A 13787-nucleotide genomic window follows, 5' to 3' on the forward strand; every position below is an offset into this window, starting at 1 on the left:
CCCCATGGACAACTGTCTCCTTTGTCACAAGATCAGAAGCACTGGATGGTGCCCAGCTACCGTTACTGAACATTTTAATCCAAGATTCTATAGAAGAATCCTGATCAAAGGGAGGGAAATGCAGAACAGAATTTCAAATTCTCATGGACTCTAGACTTTCTGGAGTCATGGGGGCTGGATGAGCCCCTAAAACTATTGCCCTGAGATAATTTTTAAACCTTAAACTAAAAATATCCCCTGAAGTCTACTTAAAACCAAACAGTAATTTACCTTAACCAGTAAAGAATATCTGCCTCGAGCATTGTGCTCTTTTAAGATCTATCTGTATGACATCAAATTGACAATAGCAACTCGAAAGATAGGAAACTTAGGTGTCAATGAGTTTATGTTAATGGAGGAGGAACAACTCAGAAGAGGAGGGTGAGACTGGTTGCACAATTCGAAGAATGTAATCAATGTCACTGAATTGTACATGTAGAAATTGTTGAATTGGTGTACATCTGCTGTGTATATTCTCAACAACAACAAAAATAAAATAAATTTTTTAAAAATGTAAAACGTAGGAAATAAGCTAGACATAATAAAAACAGCTATCATTTACTGAGTGATTATTATCTCTACTAGATATAAAGAAAGTTAAAATTGTAGACGGTAGATTTCATTTTGATTCCCAGCTTTTCATCTCAGCTATAAAGGTCTGGAACTTTTATAAGTGATCATCCTTAGGAGATCATTGAAGACATAAGCTACGCAAGCTGGCAAGAGACTGTTGTGCTATGAAAGTTATACCAGCAAAAAGTTTTTTGGCCAACTTGAATATACAGATGTTTAGATCTTTAGATCATATGTCTACTTACAATATTTAATATAGTTACGTATTTTTATTGCATTAATAAATTAGAAATAATAATTTTGAAATATTTTTCCAGTCAGATTTCATAAAATAATTTTATTTGAATGCTTTACACCCATCTTTGACATTCATATATGTGTTACCCCATTGGTTGGCACTTTGAGTCATTTCTCTTTTACCAGATCCTGTTATCTTTATTTCCACTTAAATTGTTTAAAACACAGATCTTTTGAGTGCATGATACTGACAGAAATTTTATCCCAATTCACAAATACTCGTTCACATAACATTATTAACATTAGTTTCTTCATTCTGCCTCCAGTGTTATAGTTAAGATAGCCTCAACATGACTACTTATTTACCTTTAAAAGATTTGTTTACAAAGACAACAAAACTTGATTATGAAATTATATTCCCTGGAAAAAATTCTTTTAAAGAAAAAAATCTTTATAAAATATTCTTAGCCTCCTTTATTTCTAGTTCAGCTAGACATTCAAAACTAGCTTGAGATGGAAAACAGATTGTAAGTTGCCAGGGATTAGAGATGATGGTGTTGAGGGGTATGATAATAAAAAGATAGTAGTTTTGTATCTTGATTTACACACGTGACAAAATGACATTAAACTATGCACACACATCATACCAACGTCAAGTTCCTGGTTTTTGTGTTTACTTATATAAGATGTAACCATTGGGGGAAACTGGATGAAGGGTACATGGGGCCTCATGTACCTTTAGCAACTTCTTGTAAATCGGTAATTATTTCAAAATAAAAAGTTTAAGAAAAAAATAATAGCTTGTGACACAAATGATTGAGACTAATGTGGCTTCCCCAAAGTGTACTTTGTTGTTAAAAATAAAGTAATTGAAAAAGTGTCCTTTAGTATGGGAGACTATGTAAGAATGCATATATAAGGCAAATTCCTTTTCTGAAAGAATTTGATGGGAATTATTGATGGCACCCTGGTGGTGCAATGGTTAAGAGCTCAGCTGCTAACCAAAAGGTCGGCAGTTTGAATCCACCAGCTGCTCCTTTGAAACCCTGTGAGGCAGTTCTACTCTGTCCTATAGGGTTGCTATGAGTTGGAATTGACTTGAGGGCAACGTGTTTGTTTATTTTTTAAATTGATGGCACTACAGTTAAGCACTTGGCTGCTAACCAAAAGGTTGGTGGTTTGAACCCACCCAGCAGTCCACGGGAGAAAGACCTGGCAATCTGCTTCCATAAAGATTACGGCCAAGAAAACCCTATGGGGCAGTTCTACTCTGTCACGTGGGGTCCTAATGAGTTGGAAATGACTTTATGGCACCAAACAACAACAACGTCATACCTTATATTTAGGAATATATTGGCATAAACCCGTGTTGTCTCTGAATTCCCCACATGTCACATCCAGCATTTTTGCATATTAGCACAAGAGAGATCTTGATAAACTCCACCCTCCATCTCTCCAAGACAAGCCATCACCTTCTTCTTGCATTTCTCAATATGTTGTTGTTAGGTACCGTCGAGTCAGTTCCAACTCATAATATTCCTATGTATGACAGAACGAAACACTGCCCGGTCTTGCACCATCCTCACAATCATTGTTATGTTTGAACCCATTGTTGCAGCCACTGTGTCAATCCATCTGATTGACGGTCTTCCTCTTTTTCACTGACCCTCCACTTTACCAAGCATGATATCCTTCTCCAGGGACTGGTCCCTCCTGATAATATGCCCAAAATCCGTGAGACAAAGTCTCTCCAATCTTGCTTCTAAGGGGTATACTGGCTGTACTTCTTCCAAAACAGATTTGTTCATTCTGGCAGTCCATGGTATATTCAATACTCTTCACCAACACCATAATTCATCTTTGATCTTCTTTATTCATTGTCCAGCTTTCACATGCATATGAGGCAATTGAAAATACCATGGCTTGGGTCTGGTGTAACTTAGTCCCCAAAGTGACATCTTTGCTTTTTAAGACTTTAAAGAGGTCTTTTGCAGCAGATTTGCCCAACGCAAAATGTCGTTTGATTTCTTGACTGTTGCTTCCATAGCATTGATTATGGATCCAAGTAAAATGAAATCCTTGACAACTTCAATCTTTTCTCCATCTATAATGATGTTGCTTATTGGTCCAGTTGTGAGGATTTTAGTTTTCGCTATGTTGAGGTGTCCTCGGTACTTGAAAGCTGTAGTCTTTGATATTCATGCGTAAGTGCTTCAAGTCCTCTTAAGTTTCAGCAAGCAAGGTTGTGTCATTTGCATATCTCAATACATTATACGTTGCCATCAAGTTGATTCCTGTAGGACAGAGTAGAACTGCCTCATAGGGTTTCCAAGGAGCGGCTGGTAGATTTGAACCGGCAACTTTTTGGTTAGTAGCAGAGCTTTTAACCACTGCGCCACCAGAGCTCTTCTCAATACTTTACCACTAGTTATTTTCTTTCTTCCCGTATAAACCAAGGCTTGTATACATGTCATTATTATAGAAGATCCGAAAACAGCGTGTTATCTTTTAAAAACAAGTTCAGATATTTCCTTAGCTTGGTTTATTTCCTTTTTTCCCAGCACCTTTGCACTTTCTGCTTTCCCTTGCCCAGTTCCTACCATCTAACCATCCCTCTATTTGTGCTGTTATAATTTACACTTCTCAGCTCTCTCTGAAACTCTTTCCATTAATTAGATTGGGTGATACCTTTTTCAGTGAAATGTACATCACAACTTTTGATTACAACTTATGTTCTTGGATCATTATCCTACATATAAAGCAGTTCTTTATGCAGCAGCAAAATCTTTAACTTCCTCATGGGGGGAAGGGGAGACCTTGCTCCTGCTTCATGTTACACAGCATAATTTTTAGTTTTAATTTCTGGTTTTCTGTTTCATAACATTTATCCTTTATATCTAACTTAGAAAAAATCTTGACCCCAAAGGCAGTACAATTTAATGGAAATGGTCTTACCTGTTTTCTTTCAATATTGAAATATTTTTGTGCTCCAAAATTCATGTAACTTTTCCATTGCTTTTTATTTCCTATGGATATAGTTATTTGAGATGATAACAGCCTTAAACAAGAATAGAACTGATTAATATTTTGCTTTGTGGAGAAGGGTATTATTAGACTTTCTCCTCTAGGCAAAAAAAAAAAAAAAAGGAAAGAAAATCAAGGTCATCCTAGTCATAGAAGTTTCTCAGCAAGGCATTTTTATTATAGCTTTGACTTACTCAATCCAGGAAGCCCGTTGCTAATAGATACAGTTAAAAAGCATAAAGGATAAACAACGTGGCTTTTCCCCCAGCCACGTGATTTCTATCCCATGCTTTCTATTATATTGCCTTATATATCAAAAGTAACACTGATTACACTTCTCCACCATGATATGGGAAAGGCACATCTTTTAAGACTGTGTGTCTTATCACCTGCTTTAGGAAAGTAGACTCTATATGCTGAGGTTCAATATTCATTTATCATTTCAGTTTATGTTAGCTCCTAAGAGATTTCCTCCAGTTTTGTAGCATCTTCTTCTCCTGTTATTTATTTAGTTTGTTTTTTATTTGCTGGCAAGCTTAGTCCTCATAAAAAGAGCTGGAAACTGATCCTTGATTCAGTGCACAGGCAGGAACACTGATAACAGCCCTTTCCACCCTCTAAGTTGACACACTTGGCACAGATAACAACAGCCCAGACCACAGTTGGCCTCATAAATGGCTGCCAGCAGCCTCCACAGTACAGACCCCCATCTTTAGCGAACTGTGCTGGGACCATCATCCTACTTAAACTAGGGCAAAAAGGCAACCATTTGTCTTCTTCTTCAGAGCCTGCAATTTTTCCCTGTAATAAATGACTTCATTCTGCAGTTGGAGTTACAGAGGTTAAATTTACAGCTAAGTGCAATCCTTTACTCTTGCTACAGCACCTTCCAGAGGATTCTCTCATTTATTAGCAAAAATATTGCTTTGAGTCAGCAATAAAGTGGGGATGTGCTCATACGAAATTGCTAAGAACAAGGGTGAGAGTCTAATATGGAAAAATATAAATTATTAAAGCAAATGCATTGACATCTTTTTTCCTCCTCAACTATAAAATGAAGTAATAAGAGGTTCAGCATGGAGTTGTTGATGTCTCGATGCTCAGCTGCTCCCCAGGAATCAATCCTTGGTTCCCTTTCCTTGTTCGGCACCCACCTATTCAAGCTCATCATATTCACTATGGCCCTGAGTGCTCATGACCCCACCCCTTCCAGCCCAGATTGTTCTTTCTTGAACCATCAAAAAAACCAAACCAAAGCCGGTGCCATCAAGTTGGTTCTGACTCACAGCGACCCTGTAAGACAGAGTAGAACTCCCCCATAGGGTTTCCGAGGAGCACCTGGTGGATTTGGTTAGCAGCCGTGGTTTTTAACCACTATGCCACCAGGGTTTCTACTTCTTGAACCAAAGACCTGGAAATCCAGCTCCCCACTGGATGTCTCCCCTGCATGTCACACAGAAACCTCACAAAACTTGTTTTTTCAGCTCTTTCTCAAAATCAGAAACTTTCTCCATAATCCTTACACTTATACTAGTACTACCATCAATCTTGTAAAGAAAACAAAAACAATATGGGCCTTACTTTATGCTTTTCTCTGCTTCCCCCATTCCCTACCTAAACAATCACAAAAAACTATTGATTTTATTTCTTGAACATCTGTTATATCCTTCCCTTCCTGTCCCATGGCAACTACAGGCAGTCCCTGGGTTACTAACTTCCGACTTATGGATGACTCTTGCTTGTCCCTTAATGTTATGTAAATTTGCCCTCATTTTGAAACAATTGAATCAATCCCTACATGCAACAAATTCTTCAACACAATCACCTTCACTTACTGCACATGCAGCTTTTAAATCATTGAAAAGACTTGGAGCCTTTTCCTGCACTAAAGTAAGGCTAAATAAGAACTGTATGCACCTGTCCCGACTTACCTACAAATTCGACTTAAAGACACAGTTAGAAACAGATCTCGTTCCTAACCCAGGGACTGCCTATATTCAACTCAGGCCCTCATCATCTTTTGCCTGAACAATTTTAATAGTCTCCAAACTGGTCTCCTCCACTGTTATCCCCCTAGTATCCTGTCCAAACCATTTGAAGCATTGTTTCCAGAGCGACCTTTACAAAAATTCCTTGATCCCATTAGTCCTTTCCTTAAGAAAAAGAAAAAAATCTATCAATGGCTCCCTCCATTGTCAAAGTCCAAACTCAGTTTTCTCCATGATCTGTCCTTATCTACCTCCTCCACACCATTTCCTGCCATCTCCCCTCCCCACACATAAACATTTCCATCTATGCTAAATCACCTAAAGTTCCCTGAATATACCTCTCCTATGTTTCGGTCTGTATTGCCCCTACCTTCTCCCCCTCCCCCAGCCCCAGGCCTAGTGAAGGTCTAGTCTTCAACTTGGGTTCTCCTTCTCAATGGAGCTTTCCCTGATCTTCAACCTTCAAGGAACTGAATATCCCCCATGCTTCATGCCACAACTGTACCTAATTCACATCTCTATTCCAACACTTACACACTGTCTGGAAGTTTTTATGTATGTCTCCCATACTAGACTGTATGCCTTGTTTATCATTTTATTTCTAGTACCTGGCACAGTGCCTAATGAGACATTGGTGGTTCAGTGGTAGAATTCTCACCTTCCATGAGGGCAACCCAGGTTCGATTCCAAGCCAATGTACCTCATGGGCCATTACCATCTGTCCATCAGTGGAGGCTTGCATGTGGCTGTGATGATGAACAGGTTTCAGCAAAGCTTCCAGACTAAGATGGACTAGAAAGAAAGGTCTGGAGATGTACTTCTGAAAATCAGGCCAGCAGCCTGTCACCTGACCTGCTGATTTGGGATTCATCAGCCCCTGCAGGCACTTGAGTCAGGAGAAGCCTCCAGCCCAACGCCTGACCCATGGATTTGGGACTTGCCAGCCTCCACAACCATGTAAGCCATTTCCTTGAGATAAATCTTTATATATATATATACAACCAAAATTGATTCTAGAGAAACAAAATTGTAGGGACGAGTTTTCTAAACTGGTTCTCAAATCTGGCCAGCCTTAAAGGCGCTGATGACTCTGCCTCCAGTAGTAAACAGGGGACTGCGAATCCATGGTGTGAGGTCGCAAAGAAATAAAATATCACCACCAATAGATCAAGTATTTGTGAGAAACAAGGCTCTGGGTGATTGCATATTGGATACTTTTCTGCAATTTTGTCAGAATGAGAAGTATAAGGAAGCTGGTTGGTTCGTCCTACTTTCGCTAGACAAAGTGGCAAAAGAAAGAGATGAGCTTAAGGCTTCAGAGTCAAAGCTCAAGCGCCGCATAAAAGACCCAAAAGTGGCCAAGTGCTTGAAACAAAGCCTGATATCAGAGCTGATATTGCCAAAAAATCAAACCCAGTGTCTTATCATAAGAGTGGCTGAATTACATCGCCAATTAAATTGCCAACCTCAAATGGTTTCTGAAGTTAAAATGAGGGTATTGATTGGAAAGAAATGGGATCCTCAAACTTGGAATGGGGACAGATGGGCAGATAATCAGGAAGCTGGGGACACTGAGCCCTTAAATTCTGTTGAATCACTCCTGACAACAGAACCAGCCTTCTTACTCCCATCTGAAAAGATCACTCCATCTTTGTTGGCTAAGCCACCATCCCCAGTAAAACCATTATCCCTTCCACCCCCATCTGATGAGATTAAACCAGCTGTGCCTGAAGAGTCTTTGTCTGAGATATCACCTGGGGTGGTTCCTGAAGCATTGCCTGGGGCATTGCCTGAGGTGGATACCTTGCAAGACATTGCTGAATTTTCCCAGGACCCACCCCACCACCTATTTTTTATCCTAGACCTATAACTAGACTTAAGTCCCAGAAAGCCCCAAAAGGTGAAGTACAAAATGTGACTCAGGAGGACGTATGCTACACTCCAAAAGAATTACTTGTCTTTTCTCATATATACAAACAGAAATCTGGGGAATATGTGTGGGAATGACTACTAAGGGTATGGGAAAATTGTACAAGGAACATAAAATTGGATCAGTCTGAGTTTATTGATATGGGCTCATTAAGCACAGATCCTTCATTCAGTATTTCAGCTTGAGAGGTTAGAAAAGGATCTAACAGTTTATTTGGTTGGTTCGCTGGAAGCAGGGATTAAGTGACGGCCTACACTAAATCAAGTTGAAGTGTCAGGCCTGCCTTGTTATACTGTAGAAGAAGGTATCCAAACGCTTAGGGAAATTGGCAAGTTAGAGTGGATTTATCAGGTTAGACCCATAGATCCACACATGGAGGGCCCAGAGGACATACCTTTTACCACATCAGAGAGGAACAAATTTGTGAAAGGAGCCCCAGCATCCTTGAAGATTGCTGTGATTGCTATTTTATGTACATCAGATTTCACAGTGGGAACTGCCCTAACTGAATGAAGGCATTTTACTACAATTGGGCTGATTGGACTCCATGGTAGTAGGGGACAAGTGGTGGCACTTAACTGACAAACACAAGGTGTGCAGAGTTAAAGTAGTAACCAGAATAGTCTGACTTGTATGGACTTATGGCATTGGCTACTTAGTCATGGTGTCCCTAGGAGTGAAACAGATGGGAAATCTACTAAATATTTACTTGATCTGTACAAATGGAAGAATTCTAAATCAAGAGAACAGCAATCTAACTTGAATCAGCAGAATAGAGAGTCATGGCCCCTCAGTAAATTACAAGACTTGAGCCAGTTTATAGACCCACAATCCCTTGAATGAAGGGCAGGCTAGGTTCCCTTGAGGAAGCACCCCGCCGCACTGCCAAAAATGTATACTGTTAATCTTTTTCCCAGCCTTCCCAAAGGGATCTAAGGCCTTTTATGAGAGTGATTGTTCATTTAGGAAAGAAGGAAATAATCAGACTTTTCAGGGATTAGTAAATACTGGCTCTAAACTGACACTAATTCCAGGAGACTCAAAGCATCTCTGTAGCTCACCAGTCAGAGTTGGGGTATACAGAGGTCAGGTTATAAAGGGAGTCTTAGCTCAGGCCCCTCTCACAGTGGGTCAGTGGACCCCTGAACCCACCCTATAGTGATTTCCCCAGTTTCAGAATGCATAATTGGAATAGATATATTTAGCAACTGGCAGAACCCCCCACTGGATCACTGACATGTGGAGTAAGTGTTATTATGGTAGGTAAAGCCAAGTGGAAGCCATTAGAACTGCCTTTATAAGATGATAGTAAACCAAAAGCATATTGTATTCCTGGAGGGATTGCAGAGATTAGTACCACCATCAAGGATGCAGGAGTGGTAATTCATACCATGTCCCTATTCAACTAGCCTATTTAGTCTATATAAAAAACAGATGGATCTTGGAGAATGACAGTAAACTTAACCAGGTGGTGACTCCAATTGCAGCTGTTCCAGATATGGTTTCATTGCTTGAACAAATAAATATATCTCCTGGTAGCTGGTATGCAGCTATTGATCTGTCTAATGACTTTTTCTCCGTACTTGTTCCAAAGGAACACCAGAAGCAATTTGTCTTCAGCTGGCAAGGCAAGCAATAAGCTTTCACTGTCCTACCTCAAGGGTATATCAACTCTCTAACCCTACATCATAATTTAGTTCACAGGGACCTTGATCACCTTTCCTCCAACAGAGGACAAGTCACACTGGTCCATTACATTGATGCCATTATGCTTACTGGACCTAGTATGGAAAAAGTATCAATGATTCTGGGCTTAATTGTAAGACATTTGCATGCTACCTGTACCCTTTGCCATTGAGTCAATTCCGACTCATAGCGACCCTATAGAACAGAGTAGAACTGCCCTATAGGGTGTCCCAGGAGTGGCTGGTGGATTCGAGCTGCTGACCTTTTGGTTAGTAGCCGAGCTCTTAACCACTGTGCCAGCAAGGCTCCATTTGCACCCTAGTGGGTGGGAAATTAACCAACAGAAATTCAGGCACCTTCCACCTCAGTGAAATTTCTAGGAGTCCAGTGGCATGAGGCATGTCAAGAAATTCCTTCTGAAGTGAAGGATAAGTTGTAACATCTGGTCCCTTTTAAAGCTAAAAAGGAAGCACAATGCCTGGTGGGCCTCTTTGGATTTTTGAGGCAACATATCCCTTATTTGGGTGTGCTACTCCAGCATATTTTTCAAGTGACTTGAAAAGCTGTTAGTTTTGAGCGGTGCCTAGAACAGGAAAAGGCTCTGCAACAGGTTCAGGCTGCCATGCAAGATGCTCTGCCACTTGGGCCATATGATCTGGCTGATCGAGTGGTGCTTGAAGTGAGAGTGGTGGATAGAGATGCTGTTTGGAGTCTTTGGCAGGCTCCTATTGGTGAATCACAGTGCAGACCCTTAGGATTTTGGAGCAAAGCTGTGCCATCCTCTGCAGATAACTACTCTCCTTTTGAGAAACAGTTTTTGGCTTGTTTCTGGGCCTTGCTAGAGACTGAATGCTCAACCATGGGCCACCAAGTCACCATGTGGCCTAAACTGCCCATCATGAACTGAGTGTTGTCTGATCCACAGAGTCACAAAGTCAGACATGCACAGTGCCACTCCACCATTAAATGGAAGTGGTATATATGAGATTGAGCCTGAGCAGGACCTGAAGGCACAAGTAAGTTGCATGAGGAAGTGACCCAAATGTCCATGGTCTCCACTACTGTCACATTACCTGCCTTCTCCCAGTCTGTACCTATGGCGTGGGGAGCTCCTTATGATTAGTTGACTGAGGAAGAGAAAACATGACTAGTTTACAGATGGTTCTGTGTGATATGCAGGCAACACTTGGAAGGGGACAGTGGCAGCACTACAGCCTCTTTCTGGGACCTCCCTGAAGGACAGTGGTGAAGGGAAATCCTCCCAATGAGCAGAACTTTGAGCAGTGTACCTGGTTGTTCACTTTGCTTAGAAGGAGAAAAGGCCAGATGTGCCATTGTATACTGATTCATGGGCTGTGGCCAATGGTTTGGATAGATGGTCAGAGACTTGGAAGGAACATGATTGGAAAATCAGTGACAAGGAGGTATGGGGAAGAGGTACATGGATAGACCTCTCTGAATGGGCTAAAGAAGCCAAGATTTTTGTGTCTCATTGAATGCTCACCAAAGGATGACCTCGACAGAGTAGGTTTTTAACAATCAAGAGGATAGGATGACATGTTCTGTGGAAACTAGTCATCCTCTTGCCCCAGCCACTCCCATCATTGCCCAATGGGCTCATGAATAAGGTGATCATGGTGGCAGGGATGGAGGTTATGCATGGGCTTAGCAACATGGACTTCCACTCACCAAGGCTGACTGGGCTACAACCCCTGGAGAGTGCCCAATATGCCAGTAGCAGAGACCAACACTGAGTCCCCAGTACAGCACCATTCCTTGAGATGATCAGCCAGCAACCTGGTGGCAGGATGATTACATTGGACAGCTTCTATCGTGGAAAGGGCAGTGTTTCGTTCTTACTGGGATAGATACTGACTCTGGATACGGATTGGCCTTCCCCACACATAATGCTTCTACCAAAACTACCATCTGTGGACTCACAGAATACATTAACCACTGTCATGGTATCCCACACAGCATTGCCTCAGATCAAAGGACTCAGTTCACAGCAAATGAGGAGTGGCAATGGATCCGTGGTCACGGAATTCACTGCTCTTAGCATGTTCCCCATCATCTTGAAGCAGCTGGCTTAATAGAATGATAGAACGGCCTTCTAAAGACACAATTATGATGACAGCTAGGTGGCAATACTTTGCAGGGCTGGGGCAATGTTCTCCAGGAGGCTGTATATGCTCTAAACCAGCGTCTAATATATGGCGCTGCTTCTTCCATAGCCAGGACTCATGGGTCCAGAAATCAAGAGGCAGAGATAGAATTGGCACAACTCACTATTACCCCTAGTTACCCACTCACAACATTTTTGCTTCCTGCCCTGCAATCCTATGCACTGTGGGTAGAAGTCTTAGTTCCAAAGGGAAGAGTGGTCCCACCTGGAGACACAACACTGATCCCATTGAACTGGAAGTTAAGAATGCTACCTGACCATTTTGGGCTCCTCATGCCTCTGAATCAACAGGTAAAAAAGGGAGTTACCATACTGGCTAGTGTGATTATCCTGATTACCAAGAGGAAATCGGATTGATATTACATAATGGAGGTAAAGAAGATTATGTCTGGAATGCAGGAGATCCCTTAGGGCATCTCTTAGTGCTACAGTGCCCTGTGATTAAAGTCAATGGAAAACTACAGTATCCCAATTCTGACATGACTACTACCCAGGAATGAAGTTTTGGGTCACCCCACCGGGCAAAGAACCACAACCATCTGAGGTGCTTGCTGAGAGTAATGGGAATATGGAGTGGGTGGTGGAAGAAGGTAGTTCTAATACCAGTTACAACCACATGATCAGTTGCAGAAATGAGGACTGCAATTCTTATTTCTTTCTTGTTTTATTATAAATGAATATGTGCATATATATGTATATATATAGCAATTGTTTTTGTTTTCTTCCCTTCCTTATATAAGATGTAAACAGGGCTAGTGTGTTTTTGCATGTTAGTTGTGTCTTGTTAAGTGCAAGTATGATCTTATAATTGTCTTTATTTAGAGATTATATATGGTTTAAGGAGATGTGTACAGATGTCAAGTTTACACGGAATGGACTGTGATAGTTAATGTTATGTGTCAACTTGGGTAGGCCATGATTCCCAGTATTGTAATAATTGTCCTCCATTTTGTGGTATTGTATAATTATCCTCCATTTTATGTGATGTAAATCCTAAACCTCTATATGTTAATGAGGCAAGATTAGTGTGGGGGTGTATCTTGAGTTACACCCTTACTAAAGGGCACGACTCAAGTCATAGCTTTACTCAAGTCACACGCTTACTCAAGTTACTGCGTTACTCAAGTATCTGATGTAAGAGAAGTTTCCTTGAAGGTGTGACATACATCCAATGTATATAGACCTTCTGGGAAAGCTCATTCTTGCTCTGGATCCTGCATCTGGCTCGTCATCACCTGGCCTCTGGGACTTGAGCCAGCAGCCTGCTATCTGACCTGCCGATTTGGGTTTCATCAGCCCCTGCAACCGTGTGAGTCAGGAGAAGTCTCCAGCCCAATGCCTGACCCATGGATTGGGGACTTGCCAGTCTCCACAACTGTGTGAGCCATTTCCTTAAGATAAATCTTTTTTTTTAAATCTTATACATATATATACTTTATACACATATATATATATATATATATATATATATATATACTTCATTGGTTTTGCTTCTCCAGAGAACCCAGCCTAAGAAATTTATTAAGCCAGTTCCCTCTTTGCTTTAATCCTCAGAAATATAAAGTCAAATATGCTGCTCTTCTCTAGCACCTATTCAAGGTAATAAGGTTCATATGTTCTTATCCTTTACTTTATTAATTTAATTTTTCTACCCTATTTTACTACTCATCAAAATTCAGTTAATTTCAGATAAAAATTCAGTTTCATCTTTTGTATTTTATGTAAAATGTAGCCATGTGAAGCAGGGCATAAATAACTTTCTGGTCTCTTTTTTAAAATATGGAAATTGAGTACACTGATATACCTTAAATTGATTTGATAAGCTTAGGGAAAGGTGATTTAAGACTGATTAATCCAATATTACCTTGCTTTTCAGAACATCCTTCTGCACTTGCCAGCTATGATGGCAAATATGGTGTGGTTTAGAATTGTTTTGATTTAACATTTGTATTAGATTTGTTTTCAACTCAGGCTATCACTATAAAATTCCAGAACATTTGGGTAGAAGGTAAAAATTTCATTTATCTAGATGTTGGTCATATTTATTATCCCTGAGTACTTCCAGTGAAATCAAACATTAGAGTGATTGATGGCTATATTCATTTTTTATCCAAACATTTTCTGT

The sequence above is a fragment of the Trichechus manatus genome, unplaced genomic scaffold (assembly GCF_000243295.1).
Source record: "Trichechus manatus latirostris isolate Lorelei unplaced genomic scaffold, TriManLat1.0 scaffold00115, whole genome shotgun sequence".
NCBI classification, from domain to species: domain Eukaryota; kingdom Metazoa; phylum Chordata; class Mammalia; order Sirenia; family Trichechidae; genus Trichechus; species Trichechus manatus.